At 46.7% G+C, this 21,385-nt stretch overlaps 1 long non-coding RNA gene across 4 annotated transcripts in view; it reads left to right on the top strand.

Annotated features, from left to right (window-relative positions):
- The window catches only part of LOC102999870 (uncharacterized), a 55,695-nt gene that overhangs the window by 9,205 nt on the left and 25,105 nt on the right, over nucleotides 1-21,385 (top strand). For all 4 annotated transcript variants that reach the window (XR_009005456.1, XR_009005457.1, XR_009005458.1 and 1 more), the window contains exon 2: nucleotides 21,143-21,298. This is a non-coding gene — a long non-coding RNA (uncharacterized LOC102999870). The remainder of the gene's footprint in view (nucleotides 1-21,142; nucleotides 21,299-21,385) is intronic.

Below are 21,385 nucleotides of genomic sequence, written 5' to 3'. Positions count from 1 at the left end.
TAATTCTACTTTTAATTCTACTACAAAGGTACTGAGGCTCAGACACCCATCATCCGCCCGAGGCAGCAATCACGCTGTAATATGACTTCTTCTTAAAAATGAAGTATCTCCCTTTACCTAAGCTTTACTAACGTCAGGCCCGCTTCAGAAACCGAGCGGCCCCAAGGTCTTCATTCTGAAAGGAGCCCCCAGCCGCTGGACCGGCTTCTCCTCCCCGCGAGGGTCCGGGACCCTCTGCCAAGGCCCGGCCGCCGGCCCCTCCTCGGGTCCGCGCCGACCCCACCCAGGGTCCGCGCCTCCTGGGGCGTGTGTCGGGCCGCGGTGTCACCAGATCCGGAGCCTGGCCTCCCCGCGCGGCCGAGCGCCGGCGGCAGAGATGCGCGCAGCGCCGACAAGATGCGCGCACCCCGCCCTGAGCTCACTTGGCCAATATAGGACTTCGCAGGGTCTTGGCGGAGGAGCCCGAAAAAGGGAAGCGCCAGATAGATATTATTTCTAAATAATAATAATAATAATAATAATAATAATAATAATAATAATAATAATAATAATAATAATAATAATAATAATAATAAAAAGCAACAGGCAGACGGGCGGTCATTCTTGACTTTTCCGAGTCCTGCATCGCAGGGGACCGACCCCATGCGGCCCACGCAACGGACTGGCCAACCCCACCCGCAGGCGCCCGGCGCCGCAGGCTTTACTCCTCCCCGCCCAACCAGCTCTCTCCAGCCTCGGGGAGACGCAGGAAGCAGAGCCGGGGCCCCGCAGGTGCCGAGGGCGCCGCGATGGGCGGGAGACCGCCGGGAGCGCGGCGGCGGCGGCGGCGGGAAGCGCGGGTGGAGCGGCCCAGCGCTCGGCGCGACACGCGGGCGGTCAAGGGTGGGAGCGGGTCCCGGACAGCCACGCCCACTGGCCTGAACTGGGACTTTGGGGGTCGTAGGGGACGTGTGTGGCGAGGATGTGCTGGCGCGGCCCGGGAACGGCTTTCGTCTCCGTCGGTGACCTCTGAGGATGTGCTGCCTCTGGTTCTACCCTATCCACCCGTCGAGGGCCGTGTGGCTTTCTCTCCCCTGGGGAGGGAGGACAGTTGGTGGACCCCGCGACGCTCGGTCCTCCTTCCTGGCCTCCTCCTCACACCTCACAGATTGAGGGGCAGCTCCTGTTCCAGAAACGTAGTAACTCCCGTGCAGACCACCCCCCAACCGGGGCGGGGTGGGGAGCCGCCGACGCCGCTTTTCACGTGGGACCTTCCCCTATATTTCATTTCCAGGGAACCCCTGGATCAAGACCCGCTCAACGACTGCTGAGAAAACAGACCCGTGTCCCCCGGAACTCTTAACCCGTCCTTAAGTTGTGGTCCTCTCTTGGAGACTCGGGACCCTATTTCCAAGGACAGTTGTGGGGGACAAGCTTATGTTTGTTATTTTCAAAACCAAGCGGAGGAAACAGCAGCCAATTAAAATGACATATTTTTATTTGCCTCGCACGTTGTCAGTGATTTGCCCCCGGGGATCCACAATTTTCCCAAGCCTGTTAACGGGTGACGATGAATGAGTGTCTCGTGTAATTTAATTTTCCTGTCACACTAAATAGAGCTACATTGTAAACCTTAGATCTGCTCTTACTGATAGGATCGCCTTGTTTTGCCATTTGCACCATAAAGACCCCCAAAAGGGACACTGTATTGTGACCTCTACTCTTGAATTATTCAAGAACTTAATGACATTTTCCATTTTAAAAAGGGAACTAATTGCCATTGATGTAAAGCATGTGACCTTCTCTGGGTGCCCAGTATGAGAATGTAACCATCTGTATGCGGACCCCGGAGCTGTGGAACTGCAGGACGCCGGCAAAAATAGGAGAAAGATGTGAACACAAATGAACCCCAAATGGACACTGGAATCAAGCATATTGTTTAATTTCACCCCAAGCCATGACATATAGTTCCACAAAATCCTTTAACCTGGCCTAAAATCTGTATAAAAAATCCTATCAACTCAGGCCTGTTTTTTGGGGGTGTGACATGACTTTTTAGCTAGGACAGGAATATTGAAAATTGTGAAATCTAGTATTCCTTCATTAATGTGAAATTACTTTGTGTGATATCAAGCAAAATACGTAATAACCTACACCCGCCCCTTTTAAATTATTATTGTTATTATTATTATTGCTTTTCATCATGTATTACTACTTTCTTACTCAAAAGAAAAAAGAAACTCACAACTGTAAAGAAATTGCACCGTGGTATTTGCTCTTTGAATCAGTCTCAAGTTTCCAGGAAAGCCGCATTGAAATTCTTCAGTATCAGAATTCTCACTCTTCAAATTACTTGAAAATGGAGGCTTATCTTTCTTCAAAATAAAAAGAGTTCTGGTGTATTCCCTACTGGTCTTTCACTCTTTCCCCGGCCTCCAGAGGAAAGCAAAATGAGAAAAAATGCACTTCTACCAATGTTCTTTGACTTCATAAATTCACAGATCAGTGTACGAAGATGAGCTGGTGCTTTTCCTGATTTATCGGAGTAAGTCCACTGCCAGCATTAACCATTTTAAAAGTCTGAGTGAATTGGGAAGTAAAACACTTTCCCATGCTGGGCTTCAGCTGTTTCTTTTGAACTTTTAAGTGATGCTTGAGACAAGGAACTGTCATTTCTGCATCAAGTAGGCAGTTCCTTTAAAAATGACACTGAATAAACACACCCGGGCTTCACTGAGACTAAACATCCTCTGTGTTAGGCTGCAAATCCACATCTTTCTCTTTTAGAATCTCTGGAAAAGAATATAAAGTGCATTTGAATATCCAACTTGGTTCTAATGGAGCCCACGTTATGTCAACAAACTGGACAGAATCACTGCTGGGGCAGCCAGGAGAGTCAGAACAGGATACCCGGCCCTCCATCTGTGCAGGGGGAGTAAGTGCTGCTTTGAAGGAGTTTGTCATAAAGCTGTTGTGGCCCAAATAATATAATGGAGCTACTGTTTTCCTATTTCTTTAAAAGAAACCTGTTTTCCTCTGTGGTGTCATGCCCTCTTTGTGGACAACATGGCAGAAAAAATTGAATAAGGATACATATCTCTTATTGTCAAATAGTAAGGACATACTTAAGAAATACATTTGAAAACATTTTCAAGTCAAGAAAAGTTGGAACACGTATGGCATGAGTGGCGATCCATCTTCTTGCATGGTTCCTGTGATAAAGGCAACACTTTCTGCGTCAAATGTTAATTTAATCATAGAGATTTTTCATTTGGTTCTCCACATTGAGAAATGTTTTGAACAACTTGATGTAGACTATGAGACACAGAAGAAATGATATGTGTCTCTCTAGCATTGTGTAGTATTAGAATCCAGTAATTTTTCCATGGTGACACATAGGCACTCAAAATGAAAATTTCACCTTTCAAACTGTCATCATGGATAAGTTACAGTTATTTTTCTTTTCATTTTGAAAAGCAACTCTCTTGCTCTAGGACCACTTGAAGCACATTTTAAGTGCTGTGGAAAGTTTGTGGCATCTTTAGGGCTGGCAGAGCCCTCTCCTGGCCTCATTCCTGGGTCTCACCGTCTTCTGAATGGATTTCTGTGTTGATAATTCAGAGAGCCGGGAGAAAGGGTTTTATCTTTACTGCGGTAGAGTGGAAGGTGCTAGAGGGGTGTGCAAGAGATTCTGATTTAGGGCCATGTTTCATCCAGTTCCATTGCCAGCTCCCGCCGTCCTCCAAAAAAAAAAAAAAAAAAAAGAGAGAGGAAAGGATGGAAGGATGGAAGGAAGGAAGGAGGGAGGGAGGAAGGAAAGAAGGGGGAGAAAAGAGAAAAGAAAAACAAAAAACAACGTTGAAAACCATTCTCATTTGACCTTTCTGAATGGGTAAGTACCTCACCCACAGGGCAGGATGACACTGTAGTTCTTCATCTGGAAAATGGGTTCCTTATTTCTCTATCAAGCCTGGTATGAAGGGACGCACTGGGGCTTTGCAGTTGTGTCTCTTGGTTTTGGTGGCGATCAAGAGAGCTTTGCACTTTGGTTATTTGTGAAGATGCTGTACACTCACTAGAAGGGAAGAATGAGGCAATTACTGAGAGGGAAAGTGAGTTAGCTTAGGATACCTAGACAGATAAATATGATCAGGCCAGCTTGTGCTTATTCCTATATAATATAATGTCTTCAGTTTCCCAGGTTCCAGAGGGGGTTGAGCAGCAGCTGGGGGGCTGGGGCTTGTCCTCATCTGTTAATTGACCCCCAGCCAGAAAGACCAAGAGGGGCATGTGTTCACCCTCAGCCTGAATTTGGTTACATCCTTCATCTTCTTTACGTATTTTAACTGCTGATATATGTTTTTTTTTAAATGTCAGTGGTAGCAACAGTCGACACTAACTTTCCATCTGGTTCTGTTTATCTGAATGTGTACACCTTCATACATTTACTGGACTTCTGACTCTCCATTTTTCTTCCCTGGGAAATGACATCAAGACAGGACATCTCTGACATGATTACTAAAAATACCTTTGGAAGAACTCAGTTTCTTCTGTTTAGCAAATTCTTATTTTATAAACAGGGACTACAGCCTGACTCTGGGTCAGGACCTTGCTTATGCATGGAGACAGTTATGCAGGATCAGTAAATGTGTCTGTGGATGTAGAAACACCCTATTCTGGCATGTTCTCTTTCTTCAGGGAGCTCGGGGGTACAAAATTCCTACAGGATTTTCCGCCTGGTGGGTGAGGCTCATGTGCTACCTACCATACTGGGTTCTCCAGGACACAGGTTAGGTGTTTGGATAATGGAGTAATTAAACCTTGGACAAAATATGCCTTGAGTTCATGGAGGCTGAATGCTCTAGGCATAAAAGACATCAATTTTGTAATGAAAATATAGGGACTTTTCAAAGTGTACCGTCAGGATGTAGTTCAATTTTCAAACGAAATTCTAACGACTGCCTAACTCTCTTTGACTGCATTCTTAGTTTTCTCTAGCTTTGCTTATTCACAGATACTGGAACAAAAAGATGGGACGAAGGGAGGATGCTTGTTTTCCTAAGAGACACACGTGACTGAAAGCACACAAGCTTCTCCCCATACTGAACTTTGACCATTACAGGAGTGTCCCTAAAAGTCTATAACTCTGCTGTCAGACTGCTCCTGGGGGCTTTCCCCATAGTTTTCCATGAGTGTCTGAGGAATGAGGTGGGTGCTGGGCTTGAATATGAGCTCTCAGCATAAGGGAAGAGGGTGCATGAAAATCGCGATTTGCAGACTTGGACCAAACCATCCAACCAACAACCACCAAAACTAGTCAACACAAAGATATTAAACCATAAAAGAGTTGATTTGTCCTGCTGTACAAATTAAAGTTGCCCAAGTAGACATTGAACCTCCCCTGAAGTTACTAAAGCTTCTAATGGATGAATAATGACGAGCAGGCACGTTTCCTGTCCTTGGCCTAAGACATCATTACTTTTCAATGATCGGAAAAAGTCCATGAACTCAAAGTGATTGTTTGGGGCTAAAGGTGGTCCAGGACCCATCCCTCATGGGCTTTTTTTGCTGGCCAATAAGGCATGGGCAATTAGTCCCTGCCTCACAGAAGGGACAAGAGTGGCCAGCCTGGAAACAGGCCCAGTAAGCCCCCCAGGCAGGTGCACATTCCCCAAGGGGTTCAGAACCCGATGGGCACACCCATGGATGCTTCTGCCATCTGCCCACCATGGCACACACATGCAGTGCTGACGGGGACACATCCCCAAAGGAAGGGAGTGACCAGGACCTGGGCGTGGCCCGTGTGGACAGAGCTGTACTGTCCTTAGTATCATTTCTAGGTATTGGGGTGAAGAAGGGCACCGGAAAAAGGGATGGAACTCAACTTGTTTAAAGGAAAAAAGTCACCTCCAAGGGGCGCAGGGCACCTCTCCTTCTTTTTTGAAGACTGAGGGTCCCTCACAGCTGGCCCTTTGCTGCAGAGGAGATTTCTAACATAATGTGATTTTTCAGTGTGCTTTGTCTCCGTGGAGAGGCTTCAGAAGGCCCTTGAAGTCCTCAGCCTTAAATCCATGTTAATAGGGCAAGTGTCTTTTTTTTTTTTTTTTGGCGGTGGGGAGGTTTGGCTGGGAGAAGTGTTGACCCAGCCTGCGCTCTGGGTAGACCCAATATCGTCGGCAGGGCACTTATTAACCAGTGCTCATTTGCAGGATCAATATTTCCAGCAAAGGAGTCCACACTCCAGATACACAACTGTGTCTCGTTGTTTTTCCTTGACACACCATTTATTTTATAAATACATCTGCTGGAGAAGAAAAGGCTGTCCGAAGGACTGTGTCTTTTATCTCCGGGATATGCAAAGCACATTTATTTTCAGCTTTTATCTCCGGAATTGTATGTTGATCCCATACATATAGATTGATTTTGTTCAGGTAGATAATGAAAAGTCAAGTGGAAAATTACACAATGGCACTCACGATCCTGGTCTTATATCGGTATATAAATTGGTTTATTATTTCATTCTATTAAAGAGGCTTTTTTTTGGTACCAGGAAAACTTCAAAATACATCAGGTTGTCAGCCTCACTGAATTTTCTTTTGGGGGAGGAAGTGGGGAGGGGGAGTAGGAGGAGGGAATTTCTCCGGCTGCCTCTGCTAATTGCACGGGCTAAATGAGCTTGCACAGGGCAGGGTCTGCAGCTACCTCCCTGGCCCACGTCGAAGTTACTCACGCAGTTTCTGTGACTCTGGGACCTTTCTGGGGGCAGGACAAAGATGACCATCACCCATGTCCTGATACACAGGTGGGTATTTTTTCACTGAAGGCAATTTGAAATTTTGTCACGATGGCTGGATAGGCAAGCCCTCCCACCCCCAGCACCAAGAGCCCAGGGGTGAGAAGGTGGCAGCCAGATAAAGGCCACCACCAAGGGACAGCTTGGAGCCAGAATCCTGGAGGAATCGTTATTAATAAACATCTTCTGGACATTTGGTAGCCCGTGGAGCCTGCTTCAGCTTAAAGCAATTAATTCAGGACACTGACATAAACTCTCCAGGTCTTTGACAGCTTGGAGCCGAAATAAAAATGCTAGTTCTCCGGGGAAGAGAAGAGGATGGTTAGCTCTTTTCTGGACTGTTTGCTTATAGGCCCAGAGAGCAACCTTCCTTGCAGAATGAAATGCAAGGGCACAAACAATGTACCAGGGAGAGAATAGGAGATGGGAATGAGCAGTTTGAACTATTTGCTCAGCAGAAGGGCACCACAATGCTGGGCTGCTGGCTTTCCCATGCAGCCATCGTCCCTTCTTTGGGGTCTTTTGTTGTCCCCTGGTTCCTTTGGCCAGATAAGAGCACAGCTGCAGCGTTGCAGCTAAGTAAGGCCGCACTTATCCCCCTAAATCTCGGGGTGTCTTTACTGTTAAGGGTGAGGCTTGGCTCTCTGGTTTTTTCCTAGGGGACAGTGAGGGAGAGAATGGCAGAATGGGGGGTGGGGCACTGTGACATCTCCTGTGTCCAAATTCCTGATTTTTCTTTCTTTCTGAAATCCAAGCTGTGATCAAACAGGATCTTTGTGGGGCATTTAAATGGAAGGGTTCAGAGATTTGTACTGGTTGCCAAGCCAAAATATTGCCTTTGGGGGAAAGGAAGGGAAGGAGGTGAGTGTGTAATGCAGGAAAGGGGAGGGTGAGGCAGAATTTTTGGTTTAAACACTCAGATTTCATGGCTGTTAAAAAGAAGAAGTTTCGAATTGGCCATTTTGAAACTGTTCAGTGATGATTTTGTCACTTCTGAAAATCATCGTGGACTCCTCCTTCCCACACTGATGTCGTTCAGAGTCTAAATGAATAGAGGTTGCCAGAATCAGAGTAAAAACAGGATGATCTGGCGATGGGACATAAAAGGTACTTTTGTAATTGCTGTAAATTACACCTTTAATCAGAGTAAATGTCACCGAAAATATAATCAAAATGTTCTTTCACATTTGCTCTTTTAAAGTCAAAGCCTATTTTAAATGCCATAAGAGAAAGTAGACGTGATAATAATATAAAAATAAGCACAAAGTATGGTTTACATTAGGTCGATTTTAAAGTCAAAATCTTACACAGATTTGTACCGTCTGTGTGTTCGGACTCAGTGGGTTTTACCATGGATGTTGGATTGAGAGCCAGGCAACAAGGCTGCATTCTATTCTAATGAGGTTTATTTAGCCTGAATGGTTTTCTAAGGTGAAAAGGCAAAAAGTTTACCACCAAAGAAAATTAATGGTTTACTAAGATTGCACGAAACGTTCGCAGGCCAGAAGTCCACCTGCAGGAAATTTGAAGTTTCAATGCTGTTTGTGTGTTTTTTTCACACTGACAAAACTCACCGAAAAAAACCCTTCCGTAGATTTTTCCTGCTGGGTGGTCAGAAGGGAAGGCCATGAAGCCAAAGGCCTCCCATTGAGACGCGGCTCCTGAAGAGCTGACCTCACGGGGCGGCACCGCGGGAGACAGAGCACCTGTGTCTGCTCTGGGTGGCCTCGTGCCTGCCCACGGCCACGGCCATGCGGCACAGGGCAGCCCTGCCTGCCCACATGCCTACTGACTGCCCAGCCCACTCAGGACGTCCCGTGGGATGCCCCTGTCCAGGAGAGCTGCTAAGTAGTTTTAACGTCAGGGAGATCAAATTTGGTGAAAAGGGTTTGTGTGTGTGTGAGTGTGTGTGTTCTGGCCTGTGTGCGATGCAGGGAAAGGGGATGGAACATAGGGAAGGTTTCTTTTAGACATTTGCACATGTTTGATGGCCCCGTAAAAGACCGGAAAAAGGATCTTGTAACATTTTCGTTGTGTCATTTTTGTTACGATTTTGTATAAACACGTATGTAAGAATGATAACCTTTTTTTTTTTTTTTTTCTGTAGGGACTATAATAAAAATATCAAGTTTGGGTTGTTCTGCGCAAGTACAAAATTTTAATATTTTGTATTTAGGACAGAAATCATATCCCATAATAAAGGAACAAACATATTGTCCTCTCCTGGTTAGGTGCTCAGGCTAAATGTATACTATCCTTCTGAAAACTGAGGCCAGGGTGGAAACTGCAGTCTCCCTGGGAGAATGTGTTTCTTTTCTCTAACTCTTGCCATAAAGAAAAACTAGTCCAGGGAAAAATTTTCCAGCGTGGCATTTTAAGAGTGATCTGAAAATCATGTTGAATCTTGGTAGATAACTCAGGGAAACGACTTTTCTCCTTTTGAGATCATGGGTTTCCACGAGAGGGGAAATGGTTTTTTAATTGCCGATTTTTGCAAAGAATGCTCGGGAACTGGTCTATGGTGCAAAGCTACACGTGTTGGGAGGCCTCTGAGGGCAGAGGATAACACAGGGAGGGTGGACGCACAAATCATTAGAATCAGGTTTAAAAGACTGTGGTCAGAAGCAAGGAGCAAGTGATACCAATCTTGTATGAGATGGGCTTGGACATCACACCAACTGCCACGGGGTTTGATTAATGAGGCATTAAGGAGATCGAGTGACACTTACAGCTAGTTACTTACGGTGCTAATTTCAAAACACTTTGCAATAGACAAAGAGAGTCTGCTCATAATGCAAAGTAATTTGTGGTGTGTTCCTGGTGAATGCATTTAGTGAAGCAAATATAGTTATGCAGAATTTAAATTAAGGTTGACACTAATGTAAACAGAGCCCAAGAACCACTGTCCAATAATTTGATGAGGACACAGGTTTTAATCAAGCCTCTTCCACTAAAATAGCAATTTAAATCCCCGTCGTTTAAACTGGATAAATGCTTAAGCCGTGAATGTTGGGGGGAAAAATAAAAATTTACTAGAAAAGAAACAAGACATACAGTATCTCTGGGGAAACTGTGATTATACTTTGACACAAAAGAGGGATAGCCATGCCGATTTAAATATCAGGTTGCTTTCAAGGCCAGATTCTGGGAATTTGTAGGCATTTGCCTTGTATCTTTTGTGTTGGGAAGTGATGGTTTAGGGGTAGTACCGATCTCAGAATAAAGGTGATCCTGGTATGAGAAAATGGAGACTCTAAGCTGATTCAGAGGAATTATTTACTTTATTTATTAAAAGGAGAAATATTGCCCCCCCCCCACAACTGATTTCTACTTGAAGTGAAAACTTCCAAATTGACTGGGGGTGCTGGGAGGGGGGCAGGCCGGTTAGAGAGCTCGGGGCACCGTCCTGAGGGCTGGCGTTTCCCTTTCCAAGAGGTAACACACTGACCATAGCCTTGCCGGGGTTTGCTGGTTTATTTCCCTTCCTGAAAATCACTGGGGAAGGGGTGGGGGTCACCCAGGCTTTCAGGTTAGTTAAAATGCCGGCAGCCCAAGTTCCAAGGCTTGGATAGCCTGTATATGGGAAATAACACAAAACAAAATAAAACAGCAACTTATCCTGTTACTGCTCTTGGAAGGAAACATGGGGGAAGGTCTGTCCACATCTCCTAGGGTGTCCTGACATGACTCTTAGCAAAGGAGTCAGAAGGTGAGGGAGCCCTAAATCCTCTGAATTGTGATCTGACTGCTCCAAGTCACGTTAATGACGCATCTTCTGGGGAAAGAACTTTGTGCAAAAAGAGGTGTGTTTTAATACCTATCCTGAAGAAAGGGCCAAACACTATTTGAAAAAAAAAATTCTTTAAACGTAAAGGGCTGTGGAGATGCTCCCGGCGATGACATTCACGCTCACCCCCCCGGGGAGCTGAGGGGAAAACTGGAGACTGTCACCTCTGGGGGACGGACGAGCGACAGTTTACCTCGATCCCGGCCCCACCTTCACAGTCACAGGCTCATAAACGAAGAAACTGAACCCACTCGGCTCCATCACGTTCCCAAGGCCTCGTGGGCAGCAAGGGCAGGACCCGTATCCTCCTCCCTCTGCCCAGAGGAAAGCCCTGCTCCTCGCTCCACACCCTTCCTGTGTGGTGCTCAGGGGCTCTCGGCGCTGATCTGGGGAGATTCCCCTTTGGGGGGTGTTTCCCGAGGGAAACTGACAGCTCAGACTCCCTTCCAAGGAACCTGTCTGAGAGGGGAGGGGAGAGGTGATGACCCCCCCCCCCCCGGAGTCAGAGAAAACGACCTGAAACTGCATCTGTGTGAATCAACTCTGAAAACACTGAGTCCGCACTGCTCTCTGTGTCCAAGAAGGACAGACTCTCGGCGTCCTCACGTCGGGGCCCCTCACGTCAGGGCCCCTCACGTCGGGCCTGGCGGCTGGGAAGGTGCCACAGGCCCCTCGGGCAGAGGCTCCCAACCTGGACACCGGCTCCCAGGCTCTCCTTCCTGCTGGATGAGGTCCAGCATACGGCACAGTGGCCGGCAGGACACAGAGGGCTGGGGTAGGAGACAGGGCACGGGCCACTGTGGACCATCAGTGGCTTCCAGAATCAGGTAAGAAAGGAGAGCATTTTGTCAGGTTTCGGAGGCCTGGGGCTTCTCTGGGGCTAGCCTCTTCACCTTCCCTCTGACCCCTGCTGTGGCCGTGGAGGGCAGTCCCCAAGGGCCGCACTGCACCTGCCATTGACACAGGATTTCTGCCCTTGGGAGGGCCGCCCACCCAGCCCGGCCAGCGAGCACAGGTTGGAGGGTGACCACGTCTCTGCTCATGGTTGTTCCCCAGTCCCAGGGGTCGGGTGATCATGGTGCTGCTCCAGCACAGCCCCCCAGGCCCCCACCCAGCTCTGTGCGGCATCCTGGTGGGCCGGAGCCCCTGCTGCCCATGGCCATGACCAGCCCAGGGCCATTCCTCCTCCTGCCTCATTTTCCCCGCCCTCACTCTGCCCCCTTCCCGGGATCTACACACACACGCCTCCCACTCCCAGTGGAGAGAGTGGTCCTCACGCCCCTCCCTGGACTCATCTGCACCCTCCAGTTGGTCCGGGTTCAAGGGATAACACAGACCATTCGCCACTGCCTTCATTTCACCCTTTAATCATAATCCCAGAGTCCTCATCCCTCGGAGGTGGCCTGTCATGTGCTCTCTAAACAGCAGGACTGACCCCAGCAGCTCCCATTTCCACCCTCGCTGCCCCAATGTCAGCCTGGAAATGCCAACTCCTGTCTTTTGGCATCAGTCTCTCTCTCTCTGTCAGAGGATAAAACAAAAATGATTTTACAGACAATTGTTCAAAAGACAAGTTTCCTGGAAATGAGTGAGGCCGGTGATGTGTTTTGGATCCATTTCTTGTTCTAGAAACAGGGGCAGAATAGGGTGGGCGCAGTTAGCTCTTGAGATCCACTGGGCAGCCCTCACGTCCTTTCGCCTCCTCTGTGAAAGAGATCAGAAGCTGTTTCTCTGCCCCACCTCTCAGTTTGGGACCTCAGCACAAATCCCAACATCAACAAGGTTGCTATGGTTTTTACGATTATCTTAAGAATTTGTCTCGAATGAGGCTCCAGGACCAGCAGGGACAGGTGCTGGGATCCCTGTCGACCAGCCGGTCACCCGGCATCGCCGGCACCGTAGTCTGCCCTGCACAGCTGCTTTCCCACAAGGACCTTCTGCCACCCGCTCTGGGCCCAGAGGCCTCCACCGCTTCCTCCCAAACAGAGAAGAATGTCTGTGTTTTTCTCATCACCTTTGCAGCATCCCCTGGACCGAGCCTGGGCCCCTCAACAGCAGACTGGCCACTGAGAGGGCCAGGTCGTCTGGGGCAGGCTCTTCCCAGGGGTCAGCTCTCCCTCGCAGCTGTCCCAGTGGACGCCTGCTTCTGCCTGCCCGCGAGGGCTGTCCTTTGTCAGTGCCGGTGTCTGTGGTTGGGTCTTATCTTAGGGAGGTGTCTGGGAGGGGTGAGACCCTTGACCTGCATCAAGGGCAATTTTGCATCTTGATGGGTAGAAACGGTTGGCCAATAGGTTTTTTTTTTCTGTGGTCTGGGAATGTCCACTGATAAATAGTTTTAGTGACAGGCTGGGGGGATTCTTCTTTGAAATCCTAAACGAATCTGCTGACATCTGCCTGTTTTCTTCTGATGTGCTGCTTCTAATAAGCATTTTGGGGGCCAGTTCCAGGACTGAGTGGTTTCTCTCGGACCTTCATTTTCTACGTTTCACCATCTCCTCTCCCTCCCTTCTTCCTCACCTCTGGGGCACAGATGTGGATTCCTGGGTGTCCCCCCCCCCCCCACAACCTTTTGTCAGTCCTCATGCCTCAGCCCTGCAGGCTCTGCCATTGCTAAATCATTAATAGCATTGATTACATAGAAGAGCCCACAGTTTTTACTTATTCTACAGAACTCTTTATATGTGCAGGCGTGTCAGCAGCTCCTCCACCCCCTGTATATTTCCTTAACCACTCATTACTCAGGATCTGAAGCATTTGGGTATTTTTCAGATAAAAATGTTAATACATACTTCAATAAAGATGTTTTTTTAAAAAAAGTTAATACTTTATTCCCTTAAAATGCTGTCTGGCACATGGCTCAGCATTTTAGAATATCCCCTAGCTGATGGATCTCCTTGTTATGCATGATCAGTTTTCTAAGAAGTATCTAGAGATGAAAGGGTGGATTCTGATGGCCTGGGGACATTTCTGGGGTTATCTGAGCACCTGTTATCCGCAAAGTCAGAGCCATACCAGCTGAGACATCTGTTGGCTTAAACCAGAGGACAGTTTTCCTGTTCTTGTGAAATTTCCAATTCACATTCTTTTGTTACTTAAGATTCCATTGGTCAAGGTATTAGCAATACCTCAACTCTCTCTTTCTTCAATTATTTACCAAATCCTGTTAGTTCTTCTTTCTTAAGGTCGCATTTATCACAACTTTTCCATTCTCTCTGCCAGCACCCTTGTCTAGGTCCTGTATGACGAGGAAAATCTTTTTTTTTTTTTAATTGGGGTAGAGTTGTTTTACGATGTTGTGTTAGTTTCTACTGTACAGAGAAGTGAAGTAGAGTTCCCTGTGCTATACAGCAGGTTCTTATTAGTTATCTATTTTATACATATTAGTGTATATATGTCAATCCCAATCTCCCAATTCATCCCACCCCCCCCTCCCCACTTTCCCCCCTTGGTGTCCATACATTTGTTCTCTACATCTGCGTCTCTATTTCTGCCTTGCAAACTGGTTCATCTGCACCAGACAAGGAAAATCCTGATGAAGAGGAAAACCAGCTTCCAGTACCAGCTGGTTGGTTTCTAGAATTTGTGTCACTGTCCACAGAGGGGGGCATTTTGCACAAGATGCCTCCCTCCCTGGTTGTCACTGTATATATTTTTTGGCCATGTCATACGGCATGTGGGATCCCAGTTCCCCGACCAGGGATCAAACCCGTGCCCCCTGCAGTGGAAGCGCAGAGTCTTAACCACTGGACCACCAAGGAAGTCCCATCATTGTACTTTTTATGAGGCATTTCATACGTATCATTTCAATGTCAGTGACAGACCACATTCCGAACATTGCTCTTATTTTAGAAAAATCTGTAATTTGTCATGGACATGAACACAATTTTTATATTTAAGAGATATTGATGTTTTATATGTATTGATCTGCTGTATCCAGAGTCTTTAATTTTTCTGCTGATCAAAATAGATGAGATTTTCTCTAGGAAAGTAAGAACTTGTATTTTCCTGCTAATGTGGTGAAAAGTACCAAGGATTTATAATGGATGGAGGAGGTGGACTGCCTTTGAGCCCACACAGCAATCGGAGCATCACAAAGAGGCCACAAGACATTGGACACTGATGTCACGCAAGAGGAACCAAATCTAACGTGAGCCACATGGAGCCTCTGGGTCTAACTTCTAGGCGACGGGAAACAGGGGACAGAGAACCTCTTACATAGCACCAAGTGGGTGCTGTCAGTGACATCCAGATGGTGGAAAACAGGACACATTACCTCATTTCTTCAAAAACTAATCATCAAGAAGAAAAAAAGAGGGAGAACTTGCCATTTAAAAGAGACGGAAAACATAGGTTAGTGAAATGCCAAATGTGGATCTTGTTTAGATCTTGATTTCAGTAAAGCAACTCCTCCCCCACCAAATCCTATGAGATAACTGGGGAAATTTAAACACTTCTGGGCTATTCAGGAAATACTGTTAACTGTTTAGATGTAGCAATGGTACATGGCTATACTTTTTAAAGTCTTTATCTTTTAGAGTGGCATTCAAGGAGTTAATGAAGGAAGGAGTGATTTAATATCCAGACTTAACTTCCGAATGAACCAGCTGGTCAAGAAAGTGGGTGGAGTAAGGGTAGATCAGGATTGGTCATGGGTCAGTGATTGTAGGAGCAGAGTGATGGGATATACTATTCTTTCTAATGTGTTTGAAAATTTCCAAAATAAAAAGTGAAAAGATTGGGGCTCACTTTCATTAAGCTATTCACCCCAAATCTCTCAGCAGTTTAATGTCAGAGGAGGACTGGGCCTGGGGGGCTATATTCTCATCCACTGTGGCCCCATGCTCTCCTGGATTTTCATCCACCTCCCTCCTTGTGGTGACTGCTGACCTAGCTGAGGTCCTTGGTAGGCGATGCAGTGACCGCCTTGCTTCTCATGCTTCTCCCATCTCCCCGCTGTTCTGTTTGCTAACAGAGCAGCCTCAAGGGATGACCCCTGAACACAAGCCCAATGACCGCCCCCTGTGACTGTGACAGAGGCGGACACCATTCACCAGCTCTCCCTTCCTAAGACTGTCTTTCCCCGGCTTCCATGATGATGCAGATACTGAATTTCTTCTGGTTTTGTAACCACGTCCTTAACTAATGGGTCATCCTCCTCCTCTTCATCCGAGCATTACCTCCCGTTCAAGGACCCTCCTCTCAGCATCCAGCTGGCCTCCCTCCTGAGCTCTGTAGTCTCAGCTTTTCAGCTGCCAGCCGGACAGCCCTAAGCAGAGGTTCCGTCATCACCTCACACCCACGGTTCCCATATTTCCTGAGGCACCGTGTTTCCTGCCTGCTCTCCTTTCATGAAACCTCATCTCTCATTGATAACGCTTTTCCATCCTCACCTCCAACACGTGCACCCAGGGCCTCCTGTCTCACCTTCGGGCTGGCATTCCCAGCATCTTCTGACTTGTGCAAAGTACCACCGAGCCTTCCCGCGGCTGTGCTCAGCCCTCCTGCTTCTTACAAGATGAAATTCTACACTACTTGTCCACCAGCTCCATCTGGTCTCAGATGACTCTTTCAGCCTCATTTCCCCCCATGCAAACTCCACGCTAACCTGCTTACTGACAGCATTCTTCCCCTTGAGTTCTGAATCTTCCCGGTCCTTCCTCCAGGGGGTAAGGCGGGTCCTTCCTCATAGAAGCCAGGATCCAGCTGCTGGAAGCCACAGATGGGGACTGAGTTGTCTGGCATCGTCAGTGTGCCCCAGTGAAGGGCACGTGGTGGGAACCTGCCTCTGGGCTGGCCATTCCTCCAGGTGTGAGGGTTCACCTCTCCTGCCCATTTTTAAATTATTTATTTATTTATTGAAGTATAGTTGATCTACAATATTGTGTTAATTTCTGCTATACAGCAAAGTGATGCAGTTATACATACATATACACATTCTTTTTAAACTATTCTTTTCCATTATGGTTTATCACAGGACATTGTATATAGTCCTCTGTGCTATACAGTAGGAACTTGTTGTTTATCCTGCCCATTGTAGAATGGAGATAAACCCAACTCAGGTGCCCACCCTGGCTGGGTAAACCTGGGGGCACGGTGCTGGGTGGTTGGAGCTCGTAACAACTACTGTGTTAACTGCATGTGTAGGTTTTTTCTCTCTTGCATGAGAATATGAGCATCTTAAGGTTGAGGCTGTCTTCCTTCCACACGGCTCGCAGTCCTCAACATATAGTTGTGAACAGAAAGTGTCCACTAAGGATTGTTGAGTAAAGTAATCGCCTGTGACCTCCTCCCCCACCCCGCCCCGCCCGCAGCCTTAAACCCAACCCAATCCTGTCAGTCATGGGCTGTGTGCCCATCGGCAGATTTCTGAGAATTGCCCACTTTCATATGCTCTCCCATTTTCCCCCAGTAAGTGTACTTGTATTTCTTGGTTTTAAAAATACTGCTGACTGCGGCATGCCTTTGGTTTACATAGACTGGAACTTTCTAGATGGTGTCCCTCGCTGGCCTAAGTAACTTGGGCTGGGTATGGGGGGTCACAGGGAGGGCTGGGTGGGTGGTGCAGGAAGATGTGTGGGTCATCACACACAATCACCCCCCATTTCCCCAACACAGCTCACTTAAGCTGCCTTTTCCCTTTGCAGATATGCTCTGAAAGGTAATTGCTAAACTTGCTTGGTATGTGTTTTACACATTAAAATTCAAAGCAAAATTTCACTACTCAAAAGATTTTTTTCACTTATAAAACATATTTGTACACTTGCCTTGTGTCACCCACTGTTCTATGAGCAGGGAGCACAAGGGTAAACGTGATATATACATTTTAAATTTTTTTAAAATTTAAATTAAAAATTTTTTAAATTTTACTAAAGTATAGTTGATTTACAATGTTGTGTTAGTTTCAGGTGTACAGCAAAGTGGTTCAGTTAGATATATACATGTGTGTATATACTCTTTTTCAGATTCTTTTCCCATATAGGTTATTACAAGATATTGCATATAGTCCCCTGTGCTGTACAGTAGGTCCTTGTTGGTTATCTAAGTTATATTTAGTAATGTGTATCTGTTAATCCCAAACTCCTAATGTATCCCTCCTCCTGGTAAACGTGATGTTATTCCCTAGGAATAACTCGGTCAAGAGACAGACATGCCCATGGGATGTGAATTCAGCCCCACGTGTCACCACATTGTGTTGGGCCAGGTGTAATAGATGGGTAAGAACAACGTCTTTGGAAGCAGAGTGGACTAATTTCCTAGGGCTGCTGAGACAATGTACTATGTACCAGATGGCTTAAAGGAGCATCTGTTTATCGTGTCACAGTCTGGAGGCTGGAAGTCTGAGATCAAGGCTCCTTCCGAGGCTGTGGGTGAGAATCTGCTCCGTGCCTCCCTCCTGGCTTCCCATGGTTTGCCCGCAGTCTCTGGCTTGTAGACCCATCACTCCAGTCTTCGTGGGGTTCTCTCCTTGTGTCTCCATCCCTTTCCACTGTGCCCCCTCTGTGCATGTCTGTCTCTGTGTCCTAATTCCCCCTTTCCAGAAGGACACCAATCTTATGCATCAGGGCTCACCCTAATGACCTCATTTTAACTTATCTTTGTAAAGACCCAATTTCCAAGTAAAGTCACATTCTGTGGTTCTGGTGCTTAGGATTTCAACATATCTTTTTCCGGGGAACACAGTTCAACCCATAACATGGAGGAAAGAAAACAAAAAAACCAACTAATTTCAAGTTCTGTACCATGCTGTGTGACCTTGAGCATTTCCTTAACATCTCTGAATCGATTTCATATAGTATACAATCAGGATATCAACATATCCCTTGTAAGGGTGCTGGGATGACTCACTTAGTCTCACTTAGCTAAAAAGATGGTGCCCTTAGCATCTTGTCTGGCACACGGTTGAGGTTCAGTAAAAATTAATACTCTTGCTATAAAAGCTACATAATATATATACATATTCACACATTATGTCAGTTCAGTTATCTGTCTTAATTTATCTTTATTCAAATTCATAGCTAAGGTGGCAGTATGATTTATTTGAAACAAATTAAATGTGTACATTTTATTTATCTGTATATCATGTATCTATATATTTTACTTATCTATATATCTATGTATCTCTTGTCCTTTAAGTGGAAAAGCCTCAATTCCAGCTTGAGTCAGCTTGACTTCAAAGGCCGGGCCCTGGACCCACCTGGACCCACCTGCTGCCTTAGGAGGACTGGAGGCCAAGCCTGGCCCTGGCAGCCCAGGGACTGCATGCGGGTCATTTAGCAGCGTCACACACCCCCTGGATGCATGGGGTGGGGTGGGGTAAGGATGCAGGGGGTGGGCAGGGCACGTGTGCAGAGTCCTCTTTGTTTCCAAACTGTCAGGACCAATAATAACTTGCTGCTATTTTACTGATTTTGACTTACCGATGCAGCATTGCTAATGGTTTGACCAAATAGTTTTAACACAACTTCCAAGAGACCTTTCACAATCTGTTGTAATTATAAATGCTTTTCTTAAACCCTTGAAATCCTAGTTGTCTGTGAAGGGAGATTTCAAAGGACTGAGAAAAGTACTGTGAAAGAATCAGAGACAGGTGTTTAAATTGTTGGGGAGTTCGAGGTGGTTTTGAAGGATGTATAGGAGTTTTCTAGGCAAAGGAGAGGAGAGGAGGGCTACTCTAGGCAGAGGAGAATCCGTACACCATCCTTAGTCCTGAATTTCCTGCTTGTGCCGATGGCACCACCTTCTCTTACTGAATCCAGATGAGAAGTGAGATGCATTACCCATCTGGTTTCCTGCTGTGTCCACAGTCAGGAGCAGTGCCTAGCACAGAGCAGTCACTCAATAAAAACGTGTGATGTTGAACCAGTGGCGATCCCCGTGCCAGCCGTGGAAGAACCACTGTTTACCCGCTCAGTTCTCACCCTGTCAGTGTGCTGCCACACCCTTTTCTTCCATTTCTGCTCCCGTTCCCACAGCAAGAGTCTCATTTCTGAAACAAGGGCAGCCCTGTAGGTAATCTCCCCACTTCGTGTATGTACTCACTCCATATATCTCCCCACTGCTGTAAACCAGGTTCTCCGGAAAGGTGGTTAGAATGTTTCTTCCTCTGTTCAAAAACCATCACTGACTCCCCAGTACCTGATGTGCTCAGTACAAGTGCTTCTTGGCTTTTAAGACTTATCCCAATAGGACCACTTCACTTTTTCAATTTTATAACTTACATCTTATCTAAGTTCCATGCTCCAGCAAAACGGAAGTATTTCCTGTTCCCAGAACACGTTATTTCCTCACCTTTAAATCTTTCCTTCATGTGGTTCCCAGGACATGGAAGCACTCTCCATTCCAAATACACCTGAGGAAATCTACCCCCTACTGAGGCCCAACCTTGGGCACCACCACCCTCATGAGTCTTCTCTGATCAATCCTTCCTAACACTTTGTGTCTCTCTCGTGATACTTAGCATATTCATCTTGGAACATTACTCTCTGTACCTGTGATTCTAGCTGAGATCCTTCAGTAGAGTGGACATGCTAGGTATTTGTGGGATTGAACTAAGCACCAGTTATGTACAATGCCCTCTGCTAGATGCAGGGGATAATGCAAGGGTGACCTTCTGAGGATGATACAAGAGAAAGTATGAGGACTTATTTTGTAAATCCAGAAGTAGTATGCACATTTGAGGTACTATAGAGATGATGATGAAGATGAAGATGGTGGTGATGATGATGATGGTGGTGGTGAGGATGGTGGTGATGGTGGTGCTGATGGGGGTGATGATGGGGGTGGTGATGGTGGTGATGATGAAGATGAAGATGAAGATGAAGATGGTGGTGATGGGGGTGATGATGGGGGTGATGATGGTGGTGATGATGGTGTATGCACCGGACATTTGCATTTCCCCCTCCAGATCTACTCTCTAACTTTATCATCCTCTTCTGTCCCATGGGAGGCCGACCCTATAGACTGTTCAGCCAGCCTCCTTGTCCTTTGGTTTTCTGTTGGTTTCACCCAGTAGAAATATCAATGAAAAATCAAAGTGAGAGGAGAGAGAGCTTGGGTGTTTGTTCCCCCAGCTCTCTCTCTTTGCTGGGCCTCCATTGACAGTGGCTGCATTCTGAAAGTCTCAATCCCTCCCAGCTGATCTGTCCTCTATAGTTAGATGTCCTACCAGATTCCAGTAACTTGTCCCCATGTTGTCCCTTCAGGACTAGGAGGGTAATACTACCCCCACCACGTGGTTGTCAGTCCTAGGGTGTGTCACTAATAAGTTCCCTCATCCTTGCCCTAACCGCCTTTTCAAAACTCTCCACAGTTTCCTTTTTTCAGTGCGACATCTGCATTTCTTACCAAGACCCTGACGGACACAATAGCGATGGTGGTTGTGGTGACAGTGGTTGTGGTGATTTTTCTCTCAGCTGGTAGTCAGGGGATCCATATGTGTAACCATGCAGAGAAGCCAGAGAATCATGGTAGAGGCTAGCGAGATGCTCACTGTGTTAGTTACCTACAGCTGTGTGACAAGTCACCCCCAAACTTAGTAGCTTTAAACAATAATGAAAAGGTACTATTTCTTATTGTTTTTGCAGGTCAGTAATTCAGCAAGGGAGAGTGGATGGCTCGTTCACTGACAGGTCTAGCAGTTGATCCCAGCTGGTGGCTGGGGAACTGTTCAGCTGGCACGTACACATGGGGCCTCTCCATGTCACCTGGGCTTCCTCCCAACATGGCGACTAGAGTCTAAGGTGAGTCCCAGAGACACAGAGAGTGAACCAAGCCAAAGCTGTGTTGCCTTTATCACCTGGTCTTGGAAATCACTCACGGTCACTTGT

Source organism: Balaenoptera acutorostrata, chromosome 15 (genome assembly GCF_949987535.1).
Source record: "Balaenoptera acutorostrata chromosome 15, mBalAcu1.1, whole genome shotgun sequence".
Lineage (NCBI taxonomy): Eukaryota > Metazoa > Chordata > Mammalia > Artiodactyla > Balaenopteridae > Balaenoptera > Balaenoptera acutorostrata.
The sequence above is the reverse complement of the archived record's forward strand: the minus strand, read 5'-3'. Positions and strand labels throughout refer to the sequence as shown.